Source organism: Sus scrofa, chromosome 6 (assembly GCF_054392235.1).
Source record: "Sus scrofa isolate SSC_HxYL_T2T_F1_AM1 chromosome 6, Sscrofa_HxYL_maternal_Yorkshire_Landrace_v2.0, whole genome shotgun sequence".
NCBI classification, from domain to species: Eukaryota; Metazoa; Chordata; class Mammalia; order Artiodactyla; family Suidae; genus Sus; species Sus scrofa.
In genome coordinates this window covers 167,903,707-167,931,591 of record NC_139388.1, presented here as the reverse complement: position 1 = coordinate 167,931,591, position 27,885 = coordinate 167,903,707, and the positions used below count along the sequence as shown (strand labels likewise).

General features: G+C 41.5%; 1 protein-coding gene and 1 pseudogene across 8 annotated transcripts in view; one reads left to right on the top strand and one right to left on the bottom strand.

The window, feature by feature from the left end:
• SLC5A9 (solute carrier family 5 member 9) overlaps window positions 1-27,885 on the top strand; it is a 100,394-nt gene that overhangs the window by 29,682 nt on the left and 42,827 nt on the right. For 7 of the 8 annotated variants that reach the window (XR_014805179.1, XM_084959079.1, XM_084959078.1 and 4 more), the window contains one exon: window positions 10,113-10,234. The gene's annotated coding sequence lies outside the window, so the exon portion shown is untranslated. Of the gene's footprint in view, window positions 1-4,809; window positions 4,914-10,112; window positions 10,235-27,885 lie in introns of all 8 variants that reach the window. The other variant, XR_014805181.1, reaches the window with a different exon arrangement.
• On the bottom strand, window positions 203-27,457 carry LOC146402982 (putative selection and upkeep of intraepithelial T-cells protein 1 homolog; annotated as a pseudogene).

Here is a 27,885-nt window from a genome sequence, read left to right as displayed (position 1 = left end):
AGAATGTTAAATGGGTGATCATTAAAATTCTCTCTAAGGACTTGACATTGAAGCTGGGACCCGAGAGATGAGATGGAGGCAGTGACAGGAGGGTCTGAGAGATGGGGGATGCTGTCAGCATGAAGATCTCTCTGAGAGCAAAGTTCTGAAGGCAGAAAGGACCTGGCGGAAAAGAAGGCCAATGGGTCCAGCCCAGAGGGGTCTAGGTGGAGAATCCCTCTGCGGCCTTTGGACTAAATCCTTGGTCTCCGACGTCCTCCACAGGGCAGTTCATCTTGAGCAGCTCTAGGAGCCACCAGGTGGTCATGGTGAGTGGAAGTGCTGAGCTCAGCTGCTAGCTGTCCCCACCACAGCGTGCAGATCCCATGGAGCTGGGCTGATAACGGGAGAGATATTCCCAGCTGATTTACCTCTAACAGGGATGGGGATGAGCTCGCTGGAAAGAGCACTCACAGGTGTATGAATCGCACAGTGCTCCTGCAGGATGCCCTGGGAGAGGGCAAAGGACCCTCAGAATTCACAACCTCAGGGTTCTTGATGGGGGTCAGTACCACCGTTCCTTTAAAGACGGGGTTGCCTATGAAGCAACCGTCATGGATCTGAGGGTGGCAGGTAAGGACAGAAAAGACTCATCTCCATGTTTCCTTGGCAGTGCTACTCTGGACCACTTCCTTAGATAGGTCACCTATTTATATACATGCGCAGTATTACACAAACATACACGTGGATGTGCTCATGCATATGCAAATATACGGACATACAGGTATATACCAGCATACAAATATTTATATAGCCGTACCTTCTTTTTAAATGCGAATATAGTATGTGCATTGTTGTGCCACTTGCTTTTTTCACTTAATAATATGAACTGCAAGAAAATTCATATCAGTATATGAATTTTTTCCTATTCCTTCCATGGTTGCAAAATGTTTCATCATGCAGATGATTCAGAATCATTTTACTCATATCCTATACAGGAACATAGAGGTTGATTTCAAGCTTTTGGTATGCAAGCAAAACTCTAATTCATAATTTAACTAAATTACTTCATATGTGATTTCACACATGTGCAAGCATTAAGTCTATGTGTGAAAATGTTAGCATCAGCTTGTCAAATCAGACACACACTTACATTCATATCCTTTGGGATTTCAATTAGACTTCGTTGAATTGATAGAGCAATTTGGAGAGAAAATCTCTTTTTGCAGCTGGTGTAGTTTATACTCTTGCTTCGGTCTGAACCCCTCAGGATCCTAATCCATAGCATCACTTTCTGTGTTGAGGTTTCTGCACTGGCCAGTGCAGAACCCCTTTAATAAAATGCCCTCTCTGCTTCTAGAGAACTTCAAGTGGCTCATTATTTTCAAATTATCTCCAGGTAATCAGTAAAAGCTTCCAGAGGAAAGGCCAAGGACTGTCTTGGCCTCTGGGTTCCAATTCTTTTTTTTTTTTTTTTATTTGCAGAAGTTCCCTACGAGAAACCCAGGGTCCTTAGTTACCCTCCCTGACAAGTGATGGCCACGGGCAGAGACGGCCAAACTCTCCCTGAATTCCAGCCCTTGACCTCTTCAAGTTCTGTTATTGCTCTTTATCCTGTTAGACCTTTGAGCACATCTTAGGAGATGCTTTTGATTTCATTCCCGTCTGGGTTGTCTTTAGCAGGAAGATTGGGTCAAAATACATCATCACTACTAGCAGCCAAAACTCTAAACATACCATTAATATTTTTAAAATTGTATGTATGTATTATCTGTATACCTATCCACTCTCCAAAATAAACTGATTCCGTTTCTTTGCTCAAAAAGTGATGACACAGGGAGTTCCCCTCGTGGTGCAGCTGAAACAAATCTGACTGGTATCCATAAAGATGCGGGTTTGATCCCTGGCCTTGCTCAGTGGGTCAGGGATCCAGTGTGGCTGTGAGCTATGGTGTAGGTTGCAGATGCTGCTCAGATCCATCGCTGTGGCTGTGGTGTAGGCGGGCAGCTGTAGCTCCGGTTCACTCCCTAGCCTGGGAACTTCCATAGGCTGTGAGTGTGGCCCTAAAAAAAAAAAAGTGATGACGCAAATTTCAAAAAAGCCAATTACAGATGGGGATGCCTAGTGGGATTTACTTTTAGTTTGGATTTTTAAACAATATTTTTCTTTTTGTGTCTAGACATGCCTTCCACACAGTAGAGTGCACAAATCTTAAAGAGTGAATTCTTACATACAGGGACACCCATGAACTCACCCTTCAGATGAAGATATCAGATATTTCTGGAGTTCCCTTCGTGGCTCAGTGGTAAATGAATCCAACTAGGAACAATGAGGTTGCGGGTTCCATCCCTGGCCTTGCTCATTGGGTTCGGGATCCGGCGTTGCTGTGGCTGTGGTGTAGGCTGGTGCCGTCAGCTCTGATTAGACCCCTAGCCTTGACCCTCCATGTGCCAGGGGTGCAGCCCTGAAAAAGATAAAATAAATAAATAAATAAATGGTTCTAGCACCACAGGGGGTTCCATTTTGCCCTTTCCGCATCAACACCACTTCCATCCTGCTGAGGTAACCCTTACTCTAACTTCTGTCACCGTGGTTAATTTTGCCTCCTCTCATCCTTGATATCAGTGAAATCATGCATTTAATATATGTGATCGCGCACCATTATTCATTATGTCGGGTTGCAAACAGCAAGAGTCTGTTCTTTTGCGTTTCTTTGCAGTAGTCTAGGCTGTGACCAGAGGTTTGGGTTATTTTCAGTTTGAGGCTACTAAGAATAACGCTGCCATGAATATCCTCAAACATACTGTTTGGTGGACTTTAGGGCTCACGTCTCTTCTGCAGGTAAAACTAGGAGTGAAATTACTGAGTCATAAGTATATATTTAACATGAGTAGATGAGTAACAAAAGGGACAGGCTATGACACCAAATACCTTAGACTTCCTGAGAGAAAGAAGCTGTCCTACATTCTAGGCCATTCTGGAAGGATAAAGAGATGGATCGGGAGACTTTGGGAGACTCTTTCATCTATAATGACATACACGTAATTCAAAGAGAAGGTGCCTTTTGAGAGCTATCATGAAAATGAGACATCTAAGATTCAGGAGACCTAAGGCCAAAAAAGAACATGAAATTCAACTTGCCCAGCCCTCTGCCCAGTTCATAAAGACCTCTACACTTTTTTAAAAAATTGAAGTATCGTTGATTTACAGTGTTGTGCCAGTTTCTGCTCTACAACAAAATGACCCAGTCATTCTTTTTCCATACCACCTTCCATCACGTCCTATCCCAAGAGATGGGGCATCATTCCCTGTGCGGCACATTGCTTTTCTATTCTAAGTGTCATAATTTACACCTCCTTACCCCAAACTCCCAGTCCATCCCGCTCCCTCTCCCTACCCTTTGGTAACCACAAGTCTGTTCCCTATCCGACCTCTGTAACTTTGAATCGGTATTTATCATGTGCCAGCAGATGTGAAAAACAATATGCACTCAAGCTCTAAGGTACCCAGACATTCCTATAAAGATAGGTTCTATTTGTTATCATCATTTTTTTTTAAATGAAGAAATTAAGCAGTTTTTAAGTGAACTGTTTAAGCTCAAACAACCTGTAAATATAGAGGCAGGATTGAAACCTGGAAGTTTCAGGTGTCAAACGTTGTTCCAGCCATCACGCTCTTCTGCACGTGTGCCATCAAGGCCGTTCTTTGTGTGTTACAGTGATGGGGAGGCCGCGGACGTATGAGACAGCTTGACTTACTTATTCATTTATTCAACAAATATATATTGAACCCCTCCTAGATCCTGGTCACTGTTTTAGATACTGACAGTGAAGTAGGGGGGGGGGGTAAGGAAAGCCAAAACGTCTTTGCCCTCATAGAGTTTACTTGTAGTGTAATGGGAAAAACTCTTCCTCTGGAACTTTCTTTTTGGTATCTGCTGGTATTTTGGGTTTAAAAAACGGACAAAACAAAGAACTAAAACAAAAATGAAAACACATGCATGGTTCTTTCTGAATCTTCTTACTCTAAAGCCAAGTATTCATAGTGGTTTGTGCCTTGCATAATACGTTTCAGGATAACCAATAATTTTGTCGTTTTCCTCTAGAAACATTATAAGAATCAGTAAGGGAATCTTTTTCTTCTTGTTTGATATTGGGAATCATGGTTCAATAAGAAGAGTTGTCCGGTCTCAGAATGATTTTTCTCACACTTAACAAGCTCCCTAGAATATAAGTATTTGAACAAAGATTAAATAGTTAAATAGCCAGGATTTGGTAAAGAGGAGACTCGTTATACCTTAAAGCCCTTACTGCTGTGAAATTCCTGGCTTCCAAGGCACTTTTGTCCTCTTAGCTAACTCATCCCCAAACTACCACTTTGTTGCTTCTATAAACTTTTTTTTTTTTTTAATTTATTTTGTCTACACTCGTGGCATGTGGGAGTTCTCAGGCCAGGGACTGAACCTGCACCACAGCAGCAACCTGAGCTGCTGCAGTGATGCTGGATCCTTAACCTGCTGCACCAGAACTCCATGGTTCTATAAACTTGAGACCATCCAGCATTCACAAGGTTTTAGTGACCAGGGCCCTACTCTTTCTAGATCTTATTTCCAGGCTGAGCACATGCTGCACAGTGTAAATGATTGTAATCCCAAGCTTCAGCCTGATTCCTGCTTTTTATGCCTGAGTTCTGACCTAAGCTGAATAGATCTGAGTAGCTATGGCAATGAGACCTTTAAAAAGTTCCCTGTAACCAGCAAGTTTGTTGTTATTCTAATGATCCCCAAAGTCCTACCTTCCTAATTCGCTTTCTCTGTCGACTCTTTTTCAGATCCGCAGAAGAGAGCATACGTTCTCTTGTAATTTCTCTTGATCGTTTACCTTTCCTGGTGTCTGCTGGCATCTTTCCTATCTACTTGAAACTCAGGAAGGGAGGTAAATGGGACTAGAAAAACGGGATCTCTCTAGAAAAAAGCTGGCTGACTTTTGCAGCACCAACAGGAGACGGAATTGGGATTTAGCGACATCTCAGAGGCTTTAGATTCGGTTCCCTGAACGGTTTTCAGGCCCAGCATTTTCAGCTCCACTGATGGCTGTATTTCAGCCAAGACTTATGGTCCTATGTGCTTGTGCACCAAGGGAAAATATACATTTCTTCAGGTGTCACAGCCATGCCATCCAAAATTATCACATCCAGACGCTTATTGAAAAACCCAATTGTTGATGCCACCTATTGGTTGACTGACGCTGCGCCATGATCTAAGCATTTTTGGATTAGAGATTTTCTTTGAAAAATTAATGAAAAAATTCAAACGCACAATTTTACCTATTTCCCATTCAGTTTCAAGACCATTGAAAGCCATCGTTTAAACCTCTGCCTATTTATTTAGACATTGCTTAGCAGGGTTCTTATAATATATCATATACCTTATGATGATGGTATCAGAGAATTTAGCAATATGTTTCATTATTTTGCAGTCACTGGCAAGTATTTGCATAGGACGACTATCAAAGTAAGATAAAGGGTCACATTAATATTCGTTGGGGCTTTTTCAAATATATTTCTGAGTTGCCCCCAAACAAAGCTCATTACATCTATTTGCATCTCTAATTATAAGCCCATATCTCAAATCTTAACAAACAAATAAGCACAAAGCACAGCCCCTTCAGGGACAACCAGGAAGTAGCAATATGTAAGAATGTCTAAGATGGAATTCTGTTTCCAGACCAGTATGGGAGGTCTGAATACCCTAAATCACTCTCTGACTGCAGTATATATGCTGCTAAATCATTCTATCTATCTATCTATCTATATATCTATCATCTATCATGTATTTATATCTACCAACCATTATTTTCAAGTTATTTTTGAACTATTGAGAAGCACTGTTAAAGGGAATTCTTTAGACAGAAGGGAAATAGTGCCAGAAGGAAATGTGGACATTAGGAATCAGGAAAGAGTAGAGGAGAAATTGTAAATATCTGGTAAATCTATTAGAATGTTCTTTTCTTGAGTTCTTAAGCACTGACTACTTCTCTCCATGTTGTCCTACCGCTTGGCCCTGGACACATGCACAGTCACAGGAAGTGGACAGCAAGGTGTATATCTGAGTCCATTCAGGCTGCTGTAACAAAATGCCACAGCTTTGGTAGCTTGTAAACAGCAGAAATTTATTTCCCACAGTTCCGGAGGCGGAAGTGTCCAAGATCAAGGTGCCAGGATCACAGTCTGGCGAGGGCTCACTTCCTGGTTCAGAGGTGGCACCATCCTGCTGTGTCCTAACATGGCAGAAGGGATCCATAGAGCTTTCTGTGGTTTCTTTTATAAAAGCACTAATCCTGCTCACGAGGGCTCTGACCTCAGGACCTTCCTTTAAAATATGTTTGATGTTGGAAGGCAAAAATCAATATTGTCTGATTGGATTTTTAATGTATGCAGATATAGATGAAATATATAAGACAGCTACGATATAAAAAGCCACAGGCAAGGGAACTGATTGTAGTGGGAAAATCGTCATTCTAAGTAGGCTCTGGAAAGTTAAGTATGTTTACCTTAATGCCTAGTGCAACCACTGAAACCAAACAAATGAATGAAAACTTTACAAAATGATGGAATAAAAAGCACAAAAGATAAATTAAAATGTAATAATAAAAAGTTCAGGAGTTCCCCATCATGGCGCAGCAGAAACGAATCCGACTAGGAACCGTGAAATTGCGGATTTGATCCCTGGCCTCACTCAGTGGGTTAAGGATCCGGCGTTGCTGTGAGCTATGGTGTAGGCTGCAGACGCTGCTCCGATCTGGCATTGCTGTGGTTCTGGAACCTCCATGTGCTGCAGGTGTGGCCCTCAAAAAGACAAAAGACAAAAAGAAATAATAATAAAAAAAAATTAAAAAGTTCAGAGTACCCCCAAGATACAGGAAAGGAGAAACAGAGAAATAAGAAATAGGGGAAAAGGAGAAATAGAGAAAAAAGAAATAGGTAAAATGTAGAAAATAAATGATTTTATTTATTTAAGACAAGTCTAACCATATCAATAATTACATTAAATGTAAATGATCTAGCTTTGTCAAATTTTCTTAACATGCTAGACGCCATATTTGCTATGTACATGTTTTAAATTGATAAAGATTAGTGAAGAAAAGACACATTAATCATTACAGTGTAGCTAGCAATTGTTTCTTGTGTTAATCTCTATTTTGTCTCGATTTGTATTTGCATCGTGTGTTTTTTTTAACCCTTTATTCAATCTTATAAAATCTTTTATATTTAGACTGTCTATATACTTATGCTTTAATATTCTTCTTGCAAAAGTCGTATAATTAAATTTTAATTTTTAATCTATCTTGACAATAATTGTCATTTAAATGGATCATTTATCCCTTTTGCTTACTGATATTTCAAATCTCTAACAATATTTTATGCTTATTTGACCTTCCTCTTTTATGTAATATTTCCGTTCTTGCCGTCACTTTTATTTTATTGGGTATTTTTAATAATTCCTTTTTTATTTTTATAATTGTGATCGCTCCATCCGTTTTCGCTTATAATCAGCATATAAGTATACAGTATTTCCATTATTTAAGTAGTTCTCTTAGAAATTATAACATGTATACTTATCAAGTTTAAAGTGAATTCCTTAAACACTCTTAGAAAATGAAAAAGACCCTGGAATAATTGAATATTATCTGTCTCTGCTAAGTTACCTACTGGGGTTGTTGGGGGTTTTAATTCTATGCATATTAAGCCTTTGAGGAGATTTCTTTATATGGCATTGTTTATTTATATGTTTCCATATATTTACAACTTTTTAATTTTTATTCTTTCTTGTATGTCTGACTTTACAAATACTGACACATTCTGTCTGGTGGCCTTTACCTCAACTTTACTTCAATGGCTACATAATTTCAGGTTGGAAATTGTTTTCTTCCATTGCACTGAATGTATTATATGACTGTTTTGAATTCCACTACTGCTATTCTATTGAGTAACCTGCTGTCAGTCTGATTGCAGCTCTTGAATGTGAACAGTTTTATTCTCTACCTGATCAAAAGAGTTTTTATTTGCCTATGTGTATGTGTCTCAATGTGTAATTCTTTTCATTTTTTTCCTCTCTTTTCTTTTTTTTTTTTTTTTTTTTTTTTTTGCTTTTTAGGGCCGCACACACAGCATGTGGAGGTTCCCAAGCTAGGGGTCAAACTGGAGCTACAGCTGCCAGCCGCAGCCACAGCCACAGCCACTCAGGATGCGAACCACATCTGTGACCTTACACTCCAGTTCATGGCAACGCCAGATCTTTAACCCACTGAGCAAGCCCAGGGATCGAACCTGCGACCTCATGGTTCCTAGTTGGATTTGTTTCCGCTGCACCACGGCAGGAACTCCTTCTCTTACAATTGTAGATGACTATTGATCAGAACTTTTCACTCCATCCCACGTGTCTCTTTCTGTCTTTATTTTCCAGTTTTTCTCTCCATGTTCACGTCCTCCCATTTGTTATCCAGGTTATTAGTTATATCCTAAGATATGTCTAATCCATTGTGGAAACTCTCCTTTGTATTCTCGGTCTCAGGTATTATGTTTTTTTAATACCATCAGGTCTATTTACTACTTTTGACATGAACCAGGCCTCATGTGACCTTTAATCATTTTCTGTCCTGCAAACATTTCTTAGCTTGTATCTTTTAATATTTGAAATGTACATATAGGTGTTTTATAAGATTCTGTCTTACAACTGAAATATCTAAAATTGTTTGGAATCAGTTTTAGCTGAATGTTATCTTTGTAGCTCTAATTCATTTGACAGATATTTACTAAGAACCTACTATGTATCAGGCATATTTCTAAATCCTGGGGATTCAACAATACACAAAAACTTAAAAGACCCTGACCTCATGGGACTTACATTTTAGTGACAATATTTGACATTAATGACATGAAAACTATCATCTCTGACGTCTCTGTTGGTCCTTCTAGGGTCTTATCACTATTGCAGACTTTTAGAGATTGGAATTTAGTAATCATGGCTCCTTTTTCATCGTTTGTCCATTTTATTGCTTTTTTTTTTTTTTTGCTTTTGCTTTTTAGGGCTGCACCCACAGCATATGGAGGTTCCCAGGCTAGGGGTCGAATCCGAGCTACAGCCACAGGCCTACACCACAGCCACAGCAATGCAGGACACAAACCGCATTTGCAACCTACACCACCGCTCACGGCAACACTGGATCCTTAACCCCCTGAACAAGGCCAGGGATCGAACCTGCAACCTCATTGTTCCTCGGTGGACTCGTTTCCGCTGCACCACAACAGGAACTCCCCTTTTGTGACTTAAATAGACTGACTTGGAGCTCCTTCAGTGTTATGATCCTACCCAGTGCACATTGTGTTCAGATTTTTCCTTCCAGCACTGAGCTGCCATTACAAACAATTTTGCTTTATGCAACTGCCCAGAGGCCCATTGTATTGTCTCGATGGCATTTCTGGGATATTTTGCTTCTGCAGCTCCTAGGGAAGAATATAAAAGCAAATGAGAGGGTGTTCTCAGTTGCCTGTGGATAAGTGAGTGGAAGTGATGCCTCACAGGTCGCAGTCATGGCTCAGTCCAAATTGCATGCACCCTCTGGTTCATCCAAACCACCAGGTCTTATCTTGTCACAAAGCCTGGGGTTGCTGTCACAAACGAGGCTCAGAAAAAAAACAAGTAAACAAGAGGTGAGGGATAGAAGGCAGATTTTCATTGCTAAGACTCCTTCTTCCCCTTGTTAAATGGGCTCTATGTGTCTTGTTTATGCATCTTTTTCCATCTCTATTTAATTTTGTTTAAAAAAAACCTATTGCTTTTTGGGGTTCCTGTGGTGGTGCAGCAGAAATGAACCTGGCGAGTCTCCATGAGGATGAGGGTTCGATCCCTGGCCTTGCTCAGTGGGTTAAGGATCCAGCGTTGCCGTGAGCTGCGGTGTAGGTGGCAAATGCGGCTTGGGTCCTGCATTGCTGTGGCTGTGATGTAAGCTGGCAGCTGTAGTTCTGATTCAACCCCTAGCCTGGGAAATTCCGTATGTCCCAAGTGCAGCCCCAAAAAACAAAAAAAAGAAAAAAGAAAAAAAATTACTTTTTTAACCTTCTCTCTTTTCCAGTCTCTGCTCCAGATGGCCTGTTCCCATTGCATCGTACCTGGATGTCTGATATGTATGCAATCCTGGCTGTACTGAGGATATTTTCACCCTACTTATGTCTTGCCTACTTCGGACCCTGAAAGGTAAGTGCGGCAGCGGGGGTAAGAGCTCTGAGGAGGTTGTTTCCTACAGCCGCACCTGAATCCCTGGAGTGTTAAGCCTACACTCCTGAAACGTCTCTTAACGTGGTTAAATAAGCTCAGAAAAAAATTGGTAGCTGGAGGTATGTGTTTCCTTCTGTGTCAGCAAGCAGAACGAGGGCATCTTGGGGTCTACCTCGCGCCTTGCTAAGTGCTCATTCCACTCAATTCCAAAATCCCTCTTCACTGGTGAAATAACACCTGCGGGTGAGCCTGGGCGTCTGCCGTTACCATCAAAGGCTGGGTGGCAGCAGAGGGAGACCTGGATGGTGATCAATTAGTTGCCAAAAGTTTCCCTTTTCTCATTTTGCCTCAAGTTTGGTGTTTAATTCTAGAGGATTTCTTCCCCCTTGTGGGTCATGGATACCTAAACTTGAGCCTCTTTTAAAAGCTTTTCTTCCAATTCTAGATACGAGAAATAGAAAAGAGGCAGCGCTGCTTGGGGGGGGGGGGGTTATAGAATCTGAATCCTCAAATCTCAGTATTTACCATCCACTAATCACATCAACACTATTCCCTCGGGGAAAGTGATAAACAGAGACACGGCTAGGAAAATTACCGCTCCGTCGTAATAAGAACTTTGTCAACGGAAACTCTTGAAGTAGATCCTGGAAATGTAACCCAATTCGATGTGTTTCCTGCCTGAACTTATCTGAGACAGAGACTCACAGGACAGTGACGAACACATCTCAGACTTTCAAATGTGACAGAGAAGGAAGACCTCAGAGCACTCACGTTCTCTGCCATGCATTATTAGTCTAGAAGAATATAGTAATAATATTAGCATGGTTATACTACTCATGAATATAAATATGTTTTCTAGCCTACTTTTCATCTAATTAGCATATGGTGGGAATTGGAAATCTGGAAGAAAGAGAAAGGAAATGTAAAAAATTAAGAAACCGGGGAGTTCCTGTTGTGGCTCAGAGGGTTAAGAACCCAACTAGTGCCTGTGAGGATGCAGGTTCAAGCCCTGGCCTGGCTCAGTGGGTTAAGGATCCAGCATTGCCATGAGCTGTGGTGTACGTCACAGACATAGCTCAGATCCCGCATTGGCTGTGGCTGTGCATAGGCTGGAAGCTGCAGCTCTGATTCAACCCCTAACCTGGGAACTTCCACATACTGCGGGTGTGGCTGTAAAAAAAGGGGGAAAAAAATTAAGAAACCAGGATTTCCTAATAGGAACATATTGAGAAAGAAGGATTGACCCTCATGTCTCCTGTTGACTTTTGGTTCTATGTGGAGCTATTTGGAAATTAGGATCGGCTGAGAGGAAGAGCAAGACCCAGAGGTGGGGCAGACCTTGGAGTTTCACACGAGTTTGAGTAGAGTCAGCATAAAGCTGTAAACGGAGACCGTTCCCTGCATAAACATATACTGAAAGATATGAGGAAAGTCACTGCTGTGGCTTCAAGAATTTGTAGAAAAATAGTAACCACAAAATAAGATAGTGGAAGTCAATCTATTTTCATAATCACAATAAGTGGACTAAGACCGCTAATAAAACTTTAAAAATAAAATTTTAAAAATCCCACTGTATAGTATTTCTAAAATTTTATTTTATTAAAGTATAGTCGATTTATAGTGTTGTATTGATTTCTGCTGTAGCGTAGTGACCCAATATATATACACTCTTTTTCTCATACTATCTCTGTATCTTCCACATATGCTATTTAAATGCATCTAGCTACAACTTAAGACTATAGGCTTGATTATAAAATGCTAGGGAAAAAATAATACCTAAGTCATAATCAAAAGAAAGCTAATATAGTTTCAAGAAAATAAGATGCAAGAAATATCTAATGATAAAAATTTCACATCCTTTTCAATCATAAATAAAACATTAGCAAAGAGTAATCATCTACTATAATTACAGAAGTTCAAAAACTTCAATGATAAGTATCACCCAGCCCACATTCTTTGATAACGCTGAGATTTAGTTGAAAATTGATTTTTAAAAGTTTTAAATAATTTACAGTCTTTTGGAAATTAAAAATATTTTAAATAATTATAGGTGCAAAGAAAGTTATCTTACATATATATTCATACACAGAGGGAACTCTGGAAAGATGTGACCTAGAGCATAAATCTTCTTTTCCCCCAAAATCATAAACAGATAAACTAGAGAGCTAAAACACAATCCACTGGGAAACATTATCAACAAAAACTAAATGCCAGACATTATCAACAAAAACTAAATGCCAATGTCCATTCATAAATAAAGATATGCAAAGGATTGGAGAAGTGTGAGAAATAAGTGAATACTACAAAGAAGATTCAAAATATGTGTAATTGCAGACCTTGGAATACAAAGCCAAATCCAGAAAGCAGCACAAATAGTAGACATTTATAATTCAAGAAAACTTTCCTAAAATGAAAAAACAAAACAAAAACAGATTTGATGCTACATATTGACAAAGTGCATCACATGCAGAAGAACGCAGACTCAAAACAATCAATAGCAAGACGTTCTATTAAAATTATTGGACATTAAAGTAAAAGAAAAATGTCTATCTGGTCACTTAGCCAAACAAGTTACATAAAAGGAAAATAAAATCAAATTACAATCAGATATTTCAATAATAATCATTTATGCCAGAAGTTAATAGTGTGGAAAAATTTAAGATATTCAGGAAAGTAAATAGAAACCATAGATTTATAAACAAGAGAAATAACTTTGGGAAGTTCCTGTGGTGGTGCAGTAGAAACAAATCCAACTAGGAATGATGAGGTTGCAGGTTTGATTCCTGGCCTTGCTCAGTGGGTTAAGGATCTGGCGTTGCCCTGAGCTGTGGTGTAGGTCACAGAGATAGCTTGGATCCTTCATTGCTGTGGCTATGGCATAGGCTGGCAGCTGTAGCTCCAATTCTACCCCTAGCCTGGGAACTTCCACATGCCAAGGGTGAGGCCCTAAAAAGCAAAAAGAAAAAAGAAAAGAAAGAAAAAAAGAAATAACTTTGGAATATAAAAAAGGTACTGCCTAACGGCATAAACAAGATATTACAAAGAGAATATTATTTCCAGGAGTCTTTCCTGGGGAATTTACCAAAGAATAAGCGTTAGAAAACCAGAAAGTCTAAAATGAGTCTCATTAAGTATTGGCAATGAGGACTAAAGGTAGTAGTTACTTTTAGAACTAAAATTAAATAAAGTTTAAGCACTTGAAAATGTTTAATATCATAGCTTTTAAGGAAGGGCTAGTGGTCAAAACAGCTATAGCTGAGGCCTATACCACAGCCACAGCAACACTGGATCCAAGCCCCGTCTGTGACCTATGCCACAGCTTATAGCAGTGCCGGATCCTTAACCCACTGAGCAAGGCCAGGGATCAAGCCTGCATTCTCATGGATACTAATTGGGCTGATTACCACTGAGCCACAACAGGAACTCCCAGTTGGACCTTGTTGTCTCTTTCATATATAGTAGTGTGCATCTGTTAATCTCCAGCTCCTGTTTTATCCCTCTCCCTTCCCTTTTAGTAACCATAGTTTGTTTTCTGTGTCTGTGAGTCTGTTTCTGTTTTGTAAATAAGTTCATTTGTATCATTTCTTTTAGCTTCCACGTATGTGATATCATATATTTTTCTTTCTCTGACTTACTTCACTTAGTGTAACAATCTCTAGATCTATCCATGTTGCTGTAAAAGGCATTATTTCATTCCTTTTGATGACTAAGTAGTATTCCATTATATGTGTATATCAATTACTTTATCCATTCATCTGTTTTTTTAAGATTTTTATTTTTTCCATTATAGTTTTTTTTTGTTTTGTTTTTTTTGTTTTGTTTTTTGTCTTTTGTCTTTTTGTTGTTGTTGTTGTTTTGTTGTTGTTGTTGTTGCTATTTCTTGGGCCGCTCCCCCGGCATATGGAGGTTCCCAGGCTAGGGGTTGAATCGGAGCTGTAGCCACCGGCCTACGCCTGAGCCACAGCAACGTGGGATCCGAGCCGCGTCTGCAACCTACACCACAGCTCACGGCAACGCCAGATCGTTAACCCACTGAGCAAGGGCAGGGACCGAACCCGCAACGTCATGGTTCCTAGTCGGATTCGTTAACCACTGCGCCACGACGGGAACTCCAGTATTTTTTCCATTATAGTTGATTTACAGTGTTCTGTCAATTTCTACTGCACAGCAAAGTGACCCAGTCATACATATATATATATTATATATATATACACATTCTTTTTCTCACATTATCCTCCGTCATATTCATTTGCAAATGACTAGATATTGTTCCCTGTGCCATACAGCAGGATCTCATTGCTTATCCTCTCCAAATTCAATAGTTTGCATCTATTAACCCCCAAATCCCAGTCCATCCCATCCCTCCCCCATCCATTCACCTGCTGATGGATACTTAGGTGGCTCCCATGTCTTGGCTATTATGAATAGTGCTGCTATGAACAGTGGGGTGTATGTACATTTTCAGATTAGTTTTTGTCTTTTCTGGATATATGCTCAGGCGTGGGATTGCTGGACAATATGGTAACTCTATTTTTAGTTTTTTAAGGAACCTCCATACTGTTCTCCACAGTGGCCACACCAATTTATATTCTCGCCAACAGTGTAGGAGGGTCAAAACTGCATTATTAGTGTTTATGTGCTATGCACTAATTTTTAGAAAGTTTTGGTATATAGTTCTTATATTTATTTTGTTGATAACCTTTTTATTCTGTTTTCTTTTCAATTATCTTTTTTCCATAAGAGTAAGACAAATTTCCACATATTCTTTTGGTAAAAATTTATAGTTTGGGTCTTTGCATCCCTGTATGTTCAAATTTTCTCTGTCGTTATGCTTTAGTTAAGTCTCTTCTAAACATCATAGATTTGAGAATAGTTTTATTTCCATGGACATGTTTAAGTGCTGATAGATCCAACATTTAATTACTGACATTTAATCATTTCCAGTTTCCCATGTAGACTATTGATTTTATTCCAGTCATTTCCCTTATTTATTATCTCCTGTCTTCTGATTGCTTTTCTATCCTTTTTTGAAAGTTAACATAGTCTGTACAAGAGCTGCAAATGAAATGCAAATTTATGTGTACAAATATATTTTATTTGCCCTCTACCAGGCAATTATTTGGCTTTACATAAAATTGTAAGGCTACCATTACTTTCTTTGGCGATCTTAACATATCCTCTTTAGCCTTTTATCCCTTGTTCCAGATGTGTCATCTGATGCTTTTATAATCCATTAATTTGTAGGAAACCTGTCAAGGAAATAAACTTTGCTCAAGGTATTGCAAATTCACATTTTACTAAAGACAAGTGGTTGAAATCAAAATATATTTGGGAACATATCAGTCTCCTCTAAGACGCCAAAGATGTCTTTGGAAAAGCAGTGAGAAGCAACTTTTAGTTAGAAGTCATTCACTTGAATTCTCTGCTTTATATCAATGAGAGGAAATCTCTGCTGGAAGGAAGCTTGCAAGGAATAAAGGCATTCTAGAAAGGAGTCGGATTTAATTTGCATAGTATCTCTTTGCAACTAAAGTCAATGAATACCGTGGTGAAACTATCACCAATAATATATATTCACTCTCTTTCTTTTTCATCTATCTCTCTTTTTTCCTGCAGCCTCATAACTGGGATAAAAATAAATCACTGTATGTTGTGTTTGTTTGGAAAAGGCTATTGCACACTAAAACTGATGCTTATCTTACAAGACACACCAGAACCTGCCCGGGATCTGTGGATTTGCTTTTTACATTTTTCATATATTCTTATGTATCCTCTTAACCTGCTAGAACTTAAAAAGATGTGAAACATGACACATAGAATTGAAATAATCAACTTTTCAACATAGGAGAAGAATTAAGCTCATTCAGTGAAAAAGGCAAAGAAAGTAGTTACTGAAAAAACAATGAGATTCACCCTAAAACCCTACCACAGACTTGGTAGGACTGGAGAAGACATTAAGGAAGATTGTAGAAAATGTATTGGGGAAAATTATTTTTTCTTTGTAAAACAAAATTGACTTGCTTATGGGAAGTGGTTTTTTTTTTTTTAATTTAAAAATCTAGTAGCTAATATAGAGCATTTCAATATATGGTCAAGTTTGACCATTTCCAATTTTGGCCTATCATGCGGTCGCTGCTCTAAATTTTTATGATTAGCAATAGGAGACCTATTAGTAGAGTGTAAATCACCATTTTAGAAGTTCCCGTCATGGCTCAGCGGAAAGGAATCCGACTAGGAACCATAAGGTTGTGGGTTCAATCCCTGGCCTCGCTCAGTGGGTTAAGGATCTGGTGTTGCTGTGGCTGTGGCGTAGGCCGGCAGCAGTAGCTTCGATTAGACCCCTAGTTTGGGAACCTCCATGTGCCGCAGGTGCAGCCCTGAGATGCAAAAAATAAATAAATAAATCACCATTTTTATAAGTAGAATGAATTGGACCTTTTCAGTTGACTGCATTGTATAATCTCTCTTTCAAATCAATTAATGTATGATTTTGATATTTAAAAATATAACTCTGGGAAAACAAGATAATTGATAAAATCATTGCTTGATTAAGGCAACTCTTAGGTTAGTTCCAGTGGGAAAACAGAGAAGCAGCACTGAGAAATGACCTTAAGGCACCACGTAGCGGAAAATAGGACACATTTTTTAACAAGTCTGGTCCCCTCCACTCTGAGAGACAGTAAAGCTTCTTGATTCTAACTCTTTGTTTAATCCCACTGAGTCAGCAGGTCAACCTGACTTTTGAGTGGATGAATATTGACTACAGGCTCCTTCCTGCTCCCCCCGCCCCAATTATTAATTTGTGGCTACAGATGCAAGGACAGTGATTGGGCTCTTTTCCATAGTGGCAGAAACTAGACATAAGAAGCATAAATCTGAATTGTAGGATGCACACCCTCGTCCTTGCATTTGCTTAATCGCAAAGGGTGGAATGTCTCTCCACCCTGGGGAGATATGAGGATCTAACTCCAGGCCACATTCCTACATACGATCCCTTGTGTCCAAGCACAGGAAATTACAAAGGCTTTGCCAGGAAGGCCCCGCAGAGAAGGCTGCCCTCCCCACACCAGAGACTTGGTGCCAGCCAGCACCTGGCACTTTCTGGGGGCAATGGCAGTTGAGGACTAGGTCCCCCAGCCCCAGCAGCCATGCTCATATTCATACCTGCACCCCCAGCCCAGGAGCCTCCTTTTGGAGGCCTGCTGATTGGGTCCTCAGCTGAGATGCTTTTCAGTCGCCTCTGCTGAGACCTCCTTTTATCGGGAGAGGGTGTCTTGAAAACTTTCTTCTCCACTCGGACTCGGCATTTTTCCACTCCCAGCCCTTCTCTGTCTCTCACCCCACCTCCCTCCTGAGTCTAAAAGTGGCAGGAGCCTTTGGTTCAGTGCTCTTTGTGGTGAGACGCAATTTCCGAAGCGATGCTGCGTTTTATCTGACCCTTGCCCAGTGTTGTTCGGGGGTGGGGTGGGGGGATGGAAATGTGAGGAGCCAGCGCTTCTGTCCTTTCCAGCCTCTTCTACGCCCACAGGAAGGGGGTAAAAGCTTGACTATTACTTGGAGTTTCCTCGTTGTCCTAATTGGCCACTTTGACATCTGGCAGCTCTCAACAGGTGGCACAGAGAGAGCCAAGGGTCGATGGGTGCAAGAGGAAAGGACAAAGTGCCCACTCTTTCTGGTTCTAGGTTACAGGCCTTCTTCGGCTTGGGTACAAATACTTTTCTGTGTTGCCTGTAATAACTCAGGATGGATTTGCATTGTATTTAGGGGGGAAAGTCTGCTAGTGATTAAGAGTACATATTTGCATAACCTTGCATATATTTTTAATGGGACACTTCAGGGTTGTAGATTACTGGTGGAGCATGAGAATCAGGAATTAAAATTTTTCTTCACCCACGACTAGGTCTATAGTTCTTTCCATTTCATATGGCCATTATATTTGCACAATAAAATCGGGGCTTTCCTGGTTGGGCATGAGTTAGGGGATTTCAAAGATATGTGCCCTCCTGTGACTCAGGTTCAGAAATGTTCCTGATTCAGCCGTGGTGGACGCTTACACGTTTCTGAAAGAGAAAAATGATGACATTAAGGTTTTAATTCTGCCATTGAGATCCAAATAGAAGCAAACACCTAAGCCTGGCAAAAAGTTCAGCTTTGGGATGAAACACTTGGGCTTTCCACATTTGCCTGAGAGAACTGTCACAGGTGTGAAGTCAGAACTGAGCCTGTCGTTGGAATTTGAGGCACTAACTAGTAGAAAGCCCAGGAGCCTCAAAAAGGCTACAGTTAAAATGCTCTCATGCAGGGCATACGTCTTCCCTTCCTTCCTCCCCTCCTTCTTTCCTCTCTCCCTTTCTCCCCCTTTCTTTTTCTCCTTTCCCTTATTTTTCTATACCGTGTGTATTTCTTTTCAGTGACATCGGCTAATAACTCTGAGATTTTGAGAGAACAGGCAGAGACCATGAGAGGCAGTAGAAGTCGATGTTTGAAGAGATACAGAAGCAGAGGGGAAGAGGCAGATTGCACTGGGGGTAGAATCTGACCACTTCTGGTCCTCTCCCTCTGATTGCCTCTTGGATGTGTATATGTATACAACTTGTGGGATTTCCCGGAAATTCCTGTTTGTTAAATGAATTGATGAGTGATTTCTGAATTTATAAACCTCAAGAGAAGAAAAAAAAAAAATCAGGGCATTTCCACTGTGGCACAGTGGATTAAGAGCCCAACATAGTATCCATGAGGATGTAGGTTTGATCCCTGGCCTCCTTCAGTGGGTTAAGGATCCAGTGTTGCCGCAAGCTGCAGCATAGGTCACAGATGCTGCTAGGATCCAGTATTGCCATGGCTGTGGCTGTGGTGTATGTAGGCCGGCAGCTGCAGCTCCAATTCGACCCCTAGCCTGGGAACATCCATATGTCGCAGGTGCAGCCATAAAAAGCAGAAAAATTAGGCCAGAAAGGCAGGGCAAATAGAAACTTGCCTGGATAAGGAAGGAGACTGCTGGATGAGATGCCTATAGAGGAGGCCGTGTCCTCGAGGGAAAAGCCCATTTGAAGAAAGGAGAAGAAAGGTCAGTAGCAATTAGAAACGAGGCTCGTGGATGGGTGCATCTGCCTAATTACCAGGAGCCGTGAGCAGTATGGGTAGAGGACTCTGCAATCGGTGGCCCAGTTTTAGGTCCTCCGGGGAGAGCAAACAGAAATAAAGTTTTAATCCCCAGATTCGTTCTTGAGGATTTCAGGTCTGCTCTGACAATGACAGTGACCTGCAAACGATCCTTGGGGCTTTTGGTTATATCCAGTGGAAGGCTTGTAAATTACCACGTGCCCAGGCTATATTTCCCTGCAAAGATCAATTCCTTTTCACAAGGCAGCTCTGACTAAATAGCTCTTTCTTTTTTATTTTATTTGTATGACTTTTTGTAGAGGAACAGTACACACTATAATTATTGAAACAAAGGGCTAAAGAGTCAAGGTGCCTGAGTTGGGGTCCTGGCACCACCATCACTTAGCTGTGTGGATTGTTATTCAGCTTCTTTGGGGGCCAGATTTTGCCACTGATAATGTTTAATTCACTCAAGAGTAAATGGATTAATCTACATAAAATCCATTTGGTACATAATTAGTATTTAATATTTACCAGTGATTATCCTAGCATCTTACTTCTTTCCCCCAGCACTGGTGGACATGGTATTTAGTCTGCAAACATGCTTAATAAGCTAGAGCCAGGCGTGGGCTTTCTTAGTAAGATATAAAAGCATTTTCAGTCTGGGCTGGGGCTATTTTTTTCTCTATTTCATAGGAGATAATTAATAAATAAGAGCCTCTGAATAGTTCAGTTCTAGCTTGTGATTTGGGGCTATAGCTATAAATCCAAGCTCAGGATAAAAATTATCATATTTTGATGATCATTGCCCTGTATGCACAGTTTCCATGGAGATAAGCTCATTTTTAGATAGAGCCGAAGATGCGTTTTTTAAATAGCTCAGGTGTAGCTTTCCTCAACCTTTCATAATCACCTTTTCAACTTCACCCTCAAAGCGAGTCCAAGAGGAGACGGATCAGTTACAGGTGTCCGTGCACACCCTGAAATGAAGCAAAATATCTGTGGACGTAGGAACCCTTTTGAGAAGAGCTAAAAGAGACCTTGCTTTGTATCAGTCTTGTAAAGCCATCTGCCCAAAGTTGGTTGTTCCTGTATTTCAAACAAATATGACTCTTCTTTGGCTTAAACGCTTTACCAGAGATGGAGCACTTGGGAAAAGACATATTTGGAGGAAGTTCTCCTCTTTTTGGTCCACATATCTCTTTTTTTGTGTGTGATGCAAATAGATAACGAGAGAGACAATCACACATATTGAAGTGAAGAGTATCGGCTCCCCCGACCACGGAGAGAGCTGACTGTGGAAGCCACCTGAATAAAAAGAGATTTAATCATCCGTCTCTATGGAGAGACTTCAGATTAGGGAGAAAGGCATCAGGAAAGCAAGAGTTATGTTTTAATGCCCTCCTTTTGTATTTATTTAGAACAGGACTGAGGCAGAAAATAGGGCTAAGGCTTAGGACGAGGGGATCCCGAGGAGCTCAAGGCTCAGGGCTGAGTGGTTGGTCACTGGGACGAGAAGCAGAGCTGTTTCTAGAGTGGGGTGGGTTTCGGGCTGAGGCTGAGCAGGCCCAGAGGAAAGCAGCTCATGGTTCTTCCCTCCCTCTCGTCCCTCCATCAGTGTGCCTCCTCGGGAGCATGAGCCAGTTAGGAACTTCTCGTTCTTTTCTCTGGGTATGACCCAAGCGTGTGGAACTTCCGGAGGCAGACAGGCTTGGGCATCAAGGGTCATGCAGCTTTAGCCCCCCATCTCCCACCCTTGGAACCCACTTGCCTTGCAATCCGAAGTGCAGACTGAGCCTGAGCTCTCTGATAAAGGTCAGCAGCAGAAGCAGAATTATGGCCAGAATCAATCTCCAAATTGCGCTCCATGGAAACAGTTTGTCTGAAATAGATTCGTCCAACGCACTCAAGACCCTCTGACTCTGGGCTGGTAGACCGAAGGCAGTTTGGGGAGCCAGTTATAACTGGGTGAATGAAAAGTGACGAAGGGTCTGGAGTGGGACTGAGCCAAGCGTGATTTGGTTTGAGACTGGGGCAAAGGTGAGTGGAGGCTGCGGACCCCATTTCTTCCCATCCATTCTGTGTCCCGTTCTCCCCAAGGCAGAGCTAGGTTCTTCCCACCAAGCCTCAGGCCACCTCAGTCCTTCAGTCTTTCTGTCTAAGCAACCAGGATATGTGCAGACTTGGCCAATGCATTCACTGGGCCTGGCATTCTTCCTCTTGCACACACTTAGAGACCTAAGTTTATATAAACGTTCCTTCTCTCCTATTCACGCGAAAAAGCGACTGCTTTGGTTTGCTGGTTTGCACATCCTGGGCATAGACGGTTGTCATTTTGTCTGGGAATGTGATGTCTTTCTCCCCAGAGGAATAAATACAAAAATGTTCGAGGAAGTTCCCGTTGTGGCTCAGTGGGTTAAGAATCCAACATAGTGTCCTTGAGGATGCGGGTTGGATCCCCGGCCTTGCTCAGTAGGTTAAGGATCCACCTTGCCTGAAGCTGCAGTGTAGGGTGCAGATGTGGCTTAGATCTGGTGTTGCTGTGGCTGTGGTGTAGGCCAGCAGCTGCAGCTCCAATTTGACCCCCAGCCTGGGAACTTCCAAATGCTGCAGGTGTGGCCATTAAAAAAAAAAAAAGAAGAAGAAAGAAAGAAAAGAAGTTCTAAAAAAAATAGTAAATTACTAAACCTGTTTGGGACTTATTCCTACTACAATAATCTTGAATTGAAATATCCCTCTCAACATCTGACTCCAACATTAATTTCACAGACCTAAGCCAATACTTATACAGATGCTTTTATGTGACAGTTTCCAAGGCACTTCTTCTGTTGACTGCAGTCATTCAAGTACAGAGTATTTATTGCTTACCTGCTCTGTGCCCTACGATATTTGAAGAATCTGGGGTATAGCACGCACAACAAAGATCTCCACCTTCCTGTTTTAGAAAGGGGGCTACATAAGGGACAATAAACATAATAAATACGTTACACTGTAGGTTAAAAAGTGATTCTAGTATATAGAAAAGAAAAATTGAAAGAGGGTAAGGAGATAGGGATTCTCAGGTAGAGAGGGTGGTAGAAGCTGCATTTTTTCAAGCTAGTTTGTCAAAGTCAACCTTATTTAAAAGGTGAGGGTGGACCATAGACTTGAAGGAGATAAGGGAACTTATTGGAATGGCTGCATTCCGGGAAGAGGGAGCAACTAGAGAAAGACCCCAAGGCAGCAGCACCTCTCTTGGGGCTGGGGAACAGCGAGGTGAGCTGCGTGAGAGACTGGAGGAGACCAAAGGGAACCTTAGGGGACGCGGTCAGATAAGTTATAGGGGAACGAGAACGCAGGACTCGGCGGGGGGGGATTTTACGTCGAATATGACGGGGAGCGACTGCAGGGTCTTGAACAAAGGGTGACATACGTCTCAGGTTTCAGATGGGTCCTCCTACCCACATGTTGAGAACACCCCACAGTGAACAAGAGATAGGAAGGACTTTTCAGAGTCTATTGCCGACGTTCAGATCGTGGGTGATGGTATATCAGACGTGGACGGCAGCAGAGGCAGTCAGACGTGGCGAGACGCTGGGTATATGCTAAAGGTAAAGCTAGTATTATCTCTTGGCACACGTGATGGAGAATATGAGAAAGAAGGGAGTCAAGGACAGCTTCAAGGATTTTGTTTCAAGGAACTAAAAGTAGGAAGGGTGATTGGGAAGGCCATAAATTACACAAGTCACAGGTGATTAAGAGTGTAGGTTTTTATTTGTGTGGCTTGGGATATTTACTAGATTTCCACATTGAGATGTGGGTTTAGAGATGAGACTAGAGTTTGGGAGAGAGGTCTGGGTAGAAGATATCATTTGAAGAGTTATTGTCTTACTGATTTTACATAAAGCCAGGAGATAGAATTAAGTCACAAATGAGAAAAAGACTCAAAGACTATACCCTGGGGAACCCGTATATCAAGAAGGCAGAGTGAAAAAGATGAAGTAGCAGAAGAGAATAAGAAAGAAAACAAGCAAGACGGTGAATGAAGCCAAGAGAATATAATCTGCTAGAAACCAAGTGAAGAGGTATATTGATTTTTCTCCTTAGTTTATACATTTGATGACAATGGCCATCATTTGAAGAACAAACACACAGAACTCACCTGAGGGGATAATGCTTGCCCTTTCCTCTTGACTAGTTATAGGGTTTCAGAGGCAGCAAGTGACAATCTGGGACTGTCTTAGGAGAAGGGTCGTCTTCCTGTTGAACAATTTGTCTGTGTCTTGTGAATTCGATTTTGATGAACGTGGGATGGTCTCTCCCCTACTGTCCCTTCACTCCATCTCCGGCCGTGGGACCCAACCTCCTGAATTTCCCTCTATTAAAAGCCCTTTTGTATTAGGAGGATGCATAACGCTCTGCGTTTCTAAGCGGGTAGCTGGTCGGAAAGAAAGGGGAAAGCTATATTTTAGGTGAGAGGAAGGGGAAACAAAAGCGAGAAAGGCAAGCCCCCTTCTTCCACTTTAAACCTTATGCTGGTAGATGTACGGATGGCCAAGCACCATGAAGCTCTGGTTGCTGCTGTGAGCTCATCTAAAGGGAAGCGGGCGAAGCCAGACTGAAGGGTTGTGATACACAGATCAACACCTGGTCCAAAAAAGTCAGGAGAGGAAAAGCCTCTTTGTTTCATTGATTCATTCAGTCAGTCAAGGTATTTATTGATGATTTGCTAAATCTGGGCGACTGGGCTAGGCCCGTGGAAGTAATAACGAACCCAAACAATCAAGGTCCCAGTCCTCATAGAATTTATTGCTTAATGTTTTTTCTTCTGTCTTCATCATGAGTCACATAAGAGCTGCCATAATTTATTAGTGAACAGTAAACAACATAAAGGTCCATGTACTTTGGTTGAAACTTACTTATGGGCTCTGCATGAAATAGGTAATGCACTGCTATCATCAAAATAAAGCAGTACATGTTAGTTTAGAGAAAAGGAACACGTGTTGGAAACTTCTCAGGACAATGCTGGGGGTGCGAGACTTGCCTAATGTGTGAGCAAAGAAAGAATGAGCAGAGATTTAAAGAGTTTCTCTAGAGCAGCCTTGCCTGATAAAAATCTCCGCAATGGAGTACCCGTAGTGGCGCAGTGGTTAACGAATCCGACTAGGAACCATGAGGTTGCGGGTTCGATCCCTGGCCCTGCTCAGTGGGTTAAGGATCCAGCGTTGCCGTGAGCTGTGGTATAGGTTGCAGACGCAGCTCGGATCCCACGTTGCTGTGGCTCTGGCGTAGGCCGGAGGCTACAGCTCCGATTCGACCCCTAGCCTGGGAACCTCCATATGCCGCAGGAGCGGCCTTAGAAATACCACCACCACCACCACCACCAACAACAACAACAACAACAAAAGACAAAAAAAATAAATAAATAAATAAATAAATAAATAAATGAATAAAAGAAGTATGTGAATTTATCTTAAAAAAAAAAAAAAACTCTGCAATGATGGAAATATTCCGTGTCTGTGCAAGCTGAAACAGTGGCTTTTTGCAACATGAGACTATTAGCCTAAGCTATGGTCAGGGAGACTAAATAACTCCATTTTCCATTTTATTTAATTTTTACTTTCATTTTAATTTTAAATTTTATTTGATTTAAATGTAAATTTAAGTAGCCACATGTAGTTAGTGGCTATCATTCTGGAAGCTTGGTTCTAGGTAACACAGAGGAGTGTTGCGATATCCAGTGAAAACGCTAAGTCTGGTCTTGGGCCCTCATATTTTGGAAGCCCTTTGGGTTACTTCAAGTCTTCCATCTCCCCACCATTTCTTTGCTATTCAGGAAAGTTGGACACTGAGGCAGAATTGGAGGACATGGAAAATGACAGATGAAGGCTTTCTGAAATATATTTAGGAAGATGAGTCTGCAAATCAGTAGTTGTGAATTGAGTCAGGGAGAAATGGGAATAAGAATGACCACTAAGGGAGTTCCCGTCGTGGTGCAGTGGTTGACGAATCCGACTAGGAACCATGAGGTTGCGGGTTCGATCCCTGCCCTTGCTCAGTGGGTTAACGATCTGGCGTTGCCGTGAGCTGTAGTGTAGGTTGCAGACGCGGCTCGGATCCCACGTTGCTGTGGCTCTGGCATAGGCCGGTGGCTACAGCTCCGATTCAACCCCTAGCCTGGGAACCTCCATATGCCGCGGGAGCGGCCCAAGAAATAGCAACAATAACAACAACAACAACAACAACAAAAGACAAAAGACAAAAAAAAAAAAAGAATGACCACTAAGGAGAAATTTGTAAAGATGTAGGTGGTTTATAGAGCCAGCTTTTTCTAAAGTGTTGTCAAAAATAATGGAAAAAACAGCAAACATCCTGAAAGGCTTCTGTCGATGGTTTATATTTGTTGCTACTTTATATCTAACGGGGTATATCTGGACGTGGGAAACATACAGTTCTTGCTGATGAAGGTAATGTGCGCGCAGAAACAATTTGCCTTCGGAATCCTCCACTCTTCCCTGTTGAAAGACGAAATGCATGAATTTGAACTTGGTTGGTAAGCTCTGTAATACGAAAATGGTCAGAAACACTGAGAGTTTGCCTAATACTCCGCCTCAGATGGAGTCATGGCTGCATAGCAGGCTCAGCGGGATCCATCCTTAGCTGTGACCTTCACTTCTGTGACGGCCTCTTCCTAGAAATCACCGTCTTTGAAGAAACAGTGGTACCACCCAGCCTGTCATCGTCAGCGTTCACATTGAGGATCCTGGGGGCCACCTTACCCTCTCCCATGGCATCTTTCAGGAGCTCTGTCTGCTCCACAAATCTGGAGATGATTTCTCAATACACGTCTACCATGCTGATACAGGTGGACAGGTGGTCAGTAGAGGTTCCGGAACCAGTGTGCCTCCATGCGCTCTGCACTCTGTAGTGGGGACAGCTGGCAGCTGAGCTCAACGTCTCCACCCAAAGGAGCTAAGATTGGCCCCTGTAAGCCATTCACTGTGAACTGCTCTGGGAAGGGAGACAGTAACCAAAAGGTAGGAGTCGGCGCCAGGACACACCTTGATTTGATTTAGATAAGTACATGATGGGTCCCTACCTTTCTAGGTATCCATGGGTCCTTATCATTCCCTCCAAATACCACCTCTAAGCCTGCCTTACTGGTTTCATGTTTTTCCAGAGACTTCTACTATTTCCCTTTTATTTCCTTCTCTTTAAGTAGGATCAAGATAGAAGTTTCAGAATTCCCATCGTGGCTCAGTGGTTAACGAACCAGACTAGCATCCATGAGGATGCGGGTTTGATTCCTGGCCTCGCTCTGTGGGTTAAGGGTCCGGTGTTGCCGGGAGCTGTGGTGTAGGTCACAGACGCGACTCAAATCCCACGTGGCTGTGGCGTAGGCCAGCAGCTAGAGCTCCACTTTGACCCCCTAGCCTGGGAAGCTCCATATGCTTCGGGTGGGGCCCTCAAAAGACAAAAAAAAAAAAAAAAAGAAGTTTCACGGAAATGTAAAAGCAAAGAGCAGTTAAAAGGAGCTATTCCACCAGGTTCAGCCCTTAACGAAGGTCTCTGTGCTCCCTGAGTGCTTAATCAAATAATTGGACTGACTGATTTGCACAGGCAAATACAGTCTTTCTCCAAAAGATATTTGCAATCGTTGCTCTTTCCTTTTCGCTCAGACTCAGAGAAAAATAGAAGTTTGCCTAAGTTATTAATTTATTTCTTCCAAATGAGTCGTTGAGATTGTCTTTCCCTGGAGTAGAAAGACACATACCATAACACTCACTGAAGGGGAAACAAGACTTTAATGTGTGATAAACCTTTATGTGACAAGGAACAAAATCTGCCTTTATTCATGTGTGCATTTTACTTTATTTTATTTTATTTGTCTTTTTTTTTAGGGCCACACACACGGCATGTGGAAGCTTCCAAGCTAGGGGTAGAATTGGCGCTATGCCACAGCCACAGCAACACAACATCTGAGCCACATCTTCCACCCACCCCACAGTTCACGGCAGCCCCAGACCCTTAACCCACTGAGTGGGGCCAGGGATCAAACCCGGGTCCTCATGGATACTAGTCGGGTTCTTTACCGTTGAACCACGACAGGCACTCTTTCATGTACGCATTTCAAATTTATTTTTAGTAATTATGCAGTATTACAGATCCATGTTGAGAGACTTTAAAGTACAGAATTATTTATATAAAGTAAAAATGTCCCAAATTTGCACCACAGGGAACTATTTCTCACATCAGAACCTGTGTCATCCAATAACAGAGGGAAGAAATTAAAGGTAAGTTCAGATACCGCTAGGATTGCAATAGCTGCTAAAACATATTGAGAACTTATACGAATATTCATGGCAATATTCTGGGCATGAAAATATTAAATAAATGAAAAATGATATACCATGTTCATAAATGGAGAGAATCATTCCTTTAAAAGTTTCAAATAGTTCTCCCTCACTAAAGTATAATTTCAGGACAGTTCCAATACTTCGACTTTTTTTTTTTTCCATAAAAATTGACAAATGGACACAAATCAATGT